A 5,881-nucleotide genomic window follows, 5' to 3' on the forward strand; every position below is an offset into this window, starting at 1 on the left:
GAGATACAACTTGATGTGTGTGGGCAGTCAGTCATTCACTCAAGGATTTCGAAATTTAGAGAAAAAAAGAAGAAGGGAAGTGATTCGGCCTATAGAGAAAAGAATAGGAGGCTCAGTTTTCATCTGACAAAGTTAAGTGTGAATGAGAGCCATCACTATCTATCTATAGGTAACCACCTAGGTTTAAGTTAGAATTATTTGGCATTAAAATAATGAAAAAATAAATGATAAAACCATATAAGTGTGGCCGGCCATGGGCCTTGGATAATGGGCCTCACTTATGCAATTTTGCTGTTTTATCATTTCTGCATCTCATTTTCTCAAAAACGTCAATTTTCAAATTCAACCAATTAAATGCCAATTCTAATTATTTAATAACTAAAAATTAATTATTAAATAATATTGTCATTTAATATATTTATTAATTAGACATATAAAGTCTCTTAATTAATAAATAAATCTAGAATCTCTTTTCTTTACAATTTCGCCCTTGCTTAGTGAAAATTCACAAAGTGGACATAGTCTAACATTAGAATTATAATTGATTAATCAAAATCAATTAACTGAGTCTTACAGGCAGTATGGTCTCAACTAGTATGGGGACCATGGGTCTATATATCTGAGCTTCCAATAAGTAGATCAAGAATTTATATCTTAAATTCACTGACTTATTAATTCTTCGTTGAATCCACGCATAGAACATAGAATTGCACTCTCAGTATATAGAACGCTCTATATGTTCCACGATATAGACACGTCATGAGTTCACCATTGTTATAACCCTAATGTGATCAATGATCCTCTATATAGATGATTTACATTGTAAAGGGATTAAATTACCGTAACACCCTACAATGTATTTTATCCTTAAAACACTTAACCCTGTATAAATAATATTTCAACTAAGTGAAATGAGATCTCAACCATTTATTTCTGTTTAGCCAAGCTCGAAGGATATCATCGTTTCACTTCTAAATCCCTATAGAAGTTATAGATTCTATATTTATGTTAGCGCTCCCACTCAATTATACTATCATGTTCCCAAAATGTACGTATCACCCTGACCAAAAAGTAGGCTTAACTAACAAATCAAAGAATATGTATAATACTCTTGAGATCGAACCTAAACATATCAGGATTAAGATCATTTGATCTAGGATCAACAGGTGATATGGAATTGAATAGATATTACAGTAAATTTTAATATATCTAATCAAAGTTCAATATCGGTCCCTTCCGATGTATATTCCATACATCCGATGCTGGTAAACTTTGCCAATGCCCTAGAAAGGACATAACACTTATCCAAGATGTAAGAATACCTATCGATGATTATCATGTCAGTCTAAATCCAGTGAACTGACAAATCAGGGAATAAACTTTCAAACATATAATTAAGATTATATTCCACTGTGTTGACAACACTATAATCATTAACAAATTGATATGTTCTGGACTTAAATATAATTCATACATTATATAAATAATCATGAAATAAATCATGTGAACCATGCAACATTAAATGTTATTTCTGATCTTTATATTGAAATGAGTTTTATTTAGGGCATAAAACCCAACAGAACCCCTGTATGAAAGGTTCCGTAAGTGGGCACCGCCAGTTTTCATGGGAGGCCCTGATGTTATGAAAGCCTAACAATGGCTAACTGTGATCACCAAGATCTTGAATTTTATGGGCGTCACGGGTAATGATAGAGTGGTATGTGCCACTTTTCAAATTCAAGAAGACGCTTTAGTTTGGTGGGACATGGTGTTCATGATTCATGACGTTACGATAATGACCTGAGAGAAGTTCAAGGAACTGTTTAATGCCAAGTACTATAATGAGGCAGTCAGAAGTGCCAAGAGAAAAGAATTCACCCATTTGACTCCGAAAGAAAATATGAGTGTTACTTAGTATACGACTCAGTTTGATCGCTTGGCAAGGTTGCCCTCGAGAATTGTGCCAACCGATTTCAACAAAAACAAAAAAATACCTGGATGGGTTAATGCAAAGATTCGACATGATTTGATGATTACTACTGACGTCTGAACCACCTATGCTGAAATGGTGGATAAGGCACTGCGAGCTGAGGGCGCAGTAGGATCCATGATAGAGTCTGGTGGGACTCCAGCTGTTGGCGGGGCTCCTACCCCTCCTGCATCAGGTTTTAACAGCGGAGGTAGTGGTTTGGCCATGGACCAGAAAAGAAAGGCATCTACTGCAACCAGTGGCTCGTGTCAAAACAAGAGGTTCTGGGGGAACCAGGGTCGAGGCAATCGCCAGAGTGGCACTGAGACCGGATACACTTACCCAGAGTGTCCCAGCTATAAAAGGCACCATCTGGGGGAGTGTAAAGGGCAGGGGTGCTTTCAGTGTGACATGCCAGGGCATTGCAAGAGGTATTGTCCCCAACTCAAAATTGAGGCACCAAAGACTCCAGCGAAACCCACTCCAGCAAGGGTGTTTGCCATATCTTAGGCTGATTGAGAAGCCAGTCCTTCAGTGGTAATAGGTCTGCTCTCGGCCAACAACTCTTATTTCTCTGAGCTATTTGACTCTGGGGCCACTCATTCCTATGTGGCAGCCAGGATCTTTAGTAGATTGGATAGACCGCATAATAGTTATGAATCAGGGCTTGGAACCCTATTACCTGACGGAGAGTTAGTTATCTCCAAAAGGTGGATTAGGTCTATGCCGATAAGGATTGACGATAGGGAGTTAAGTGCTGACCTAATAGAAATGAGTTTAGCAGATTTTGATATTATACTAGGAATGGATTTCTTGTCCAAGTATTCAGCCAGTATTGACTGTAAGAGGAAGAAGGTAATCTTCCAACAAGAAGGTGAAGAACCGTTTGTTTTTGTCGGTTCGGTTCAGGGATCTCGGATCCCGGTGATTTTGGTCTTAACAGCCAAAGAATTATTGTGTGATGGATGTCTAGGGTTTTTGGCCATGGTATGGGATACCACACGGCATGACTCTGTTCGGCCAGAAGATATCAAGGTGGTTCAGGAATTTTTATATGTTTTTCCTGATGAACTTCTGGGTTTGGCACCTCAGTGAGAAATTGATGTTGTAATTGATTTGGCACCTGGAGCAGAACTAGTTTCTAAAGCTCCTTATAGAATGGCTCCAGCTGAGCTTAAAGAATTGAAAATTCAACTACAGGGGTTGCTTGACATAGGGTTTTCTCGGCCTAGTATGTCACCCTGTGGAGCTCCAGTATTGTTTGTCATGAAGAAAGATGGGTCTCTACGAATGTGCATCGACTATCGGGAGTTGAATAAGCTAACAATTAAGAATAAATATCCCTTACCTAGAATCGATGATCTTTTTGATCAACTTCAGGGGAAGACGGTCTTTTCCAAGATTGATCTCCGATCGGGCTATCATCAGTTGAGAATCCGAGAGGAGGACATTCCAAAGACGACTTTCCGTACTAGGTATGGACATTATGAATTTCAGGTTATGTCATTTGGACTAACCAATGCTCCCGCAACTTTCATGGATCTGATGAATAGCGTATTCAAGGATTTCCTCGATATCTTTGTTATTGTGTTTATCGACGACATTCTTGTATATTCTCAATCGAATGAGGAGCATCACTTACATCTCCTAATGGTTCTACAGCGGCTTCGAGAACACAAGATTTATGCGAAATTCAAGAAGTGTGAATTTTGGTTATCTCAGGTGTCCTTTCTAGGGCACATTGTTAGCAAAGATGGGAGTAAGGTGGATCCAGTAAAGATAGAATCCCTCAGGAATTGGCCAAGACTGAAAATAGTGACAGAAGTTAGAAGTTTTTTGGGTCTGGCCGGTTATTATCGTCGGTTTGTTGAAGGGTTTTCTAAAATTTCAACACCCGTAACTGAGCTTACTAAAAAGAATCAGCGCTTTGTATGGTTAGACAAGTGTGAGGCTAGTTTTCAGGAGCTGAAACAGAGGATGATTACAACTCCAGTGTTAGCTTTGCCTTCTGACAAAGAAAGGTTCGTGGTTTATTGTGATGCATCTAGACAGGGTCTCGGATGCGTGCTGATGCAAGCCGATCGGGTTATCGCTTATGCCTCCCGTCAGTTGAAAGATTATGAGCAGCGATATCCGACTCATGACTTAGAATTTGGCGCGGTAGTGTTTGCTTTGAAAATTTGGTGGCATTATGTCTATGGAGAGACATGTGAAATTTATACCGACCATAAAAGTCTCAAATTTTTCTTTACCCAGAAATATTTGGATTTGAGACAAAGGCGTTAGTTGTCGTCAGAAATGGCAAATCTATAGCCCTCAGATTAGCTATCAAGGCATCGGTGAGGTGTATATAGAGATGCACCGACATGCCATCAGATATATGCTAGGCTATCAAATAGTATGACTTAACTGCTACCACATCAGTACGATTAGGGTACTGAGTATAGGCTGGGTTCGCGGTTAGTCATACTTTGTCAAGAACGTTCCTGATTCAGTTAGGGTTATGGTTAGGTGTATGGGCGCCTTATTTTAACCCGAGATATTAGTATGTTTATTTGTTATGCTTTTCTTACTGAGTCTGTCGACTCACAGTCCTATTGCTATGTGTAGGTAAGGGCAAAGCTAAAGTTGAGGAACCGTGAGAGCGAGTAGGTGAAGATTGTACATGTCGGGGCGGTTAGGCCTAGAGCGTACAATCCTCGGGACATCAGGGCTTTTGTTATTTAGTTGCTGGGCGACAAATCTTTTGTAAATGAATAGCAAACTTTTGTAATTGTATTTTGTAAACGGTATCCCGGAATTTTATAAATACAATATGTTATAGTTTAATCAAATAAGCAAAATTTTAATTATTCACGTTTTCCAAATAACCTTGTTGATTAGCAACGAGCTGCACAATACGTTAAAAATCACGCTAAAACGCCCATGCTAGTTAGGGTGTTAGATAATGAATACAAACAAATAACACACAATAACTCAAGACGATTACAATTAAAAAACAAAGAGGAAATCAGTTGCTAAAACACTGAAATATAAATTAAAAACAAAACTAGTTCCACAGCAAGATACCTCATAACACATAATACCTCATAAAATCGATTATAATTTTTTTTTTAAAAAAAAAGTGGGGATCAATTCCAAAAAATATTGAGGCATAAATATAAAAAGAACCAGTTCCATAACAAAATAAATAAACACAAATAATAACACACAATAAATCAAATATAATAAAAGAAACTAGTTATCTTTATCAACTAGTTAAAAATTTGAGACAAAAAAAATGATTCCATAAAGTAACCAAGATAAAAACTCACACATAAAAATCAGTTAAATAAAATAACTCAAACAAAAATATCCATTCAATATGCTCCAACTCACAAATAATTATACTCATACCATATCTACCCCAAAAATACTCATTCATTATATTATATAACCGGTTCTATTTTAATTATAACATGTTGGAGTTATTTCGTGTTATTTGTTTTGATTTATTATAACACTTTTATAGAACCGGTTCTATTATAATTATAATTGGTTTATGATATTTTGTGTTATTTGTTTTTATTCATTATGTTACAGTTTCAACTATTATCGGTTTGAGTTATTTTGTGTTATTTGTTTTTATTCATTACGTTAGAAAATCAGTTCTAATTTATTATATCTGAGACATCTACTTATGATGACTTTTCTAGTGATTTTTTTGGCGACGGTGAATTTTTGGTTACTTTTTTGGCGATGATGACTTTTCCAACGATAATAATTTTTTCGGCGATTTTTCCGACACCAGCGACTTTTTCGGTAACTTTTTTGGCCCTGGTTTCTGGTGACATTTTTTATTGCTTTACAAATATGGGATTTCCATTTTTTTCACAAAAATATAACATAAAAAAGTCTATATTAATGTAAAAA

Source organism: Cannabis sativa, unplaced genomic scaffold (genome assembly GCF_029168945.1).
Source record: "Cannabis sativa cultivar Pink pepper isolate KNU-18-1 unplaced genomic scaffold, ASM2916894v1 Contig7, whole genome shotgun sequence".
In the NCBI taxonomy this organism is placed as follows: domain Eukaryota; kingdom Viridiplantae; phylum Streptophyta; class Magnoliopsida; order Rosales; family Cannabaceae; genus Cannabis; species Cannabis sativa.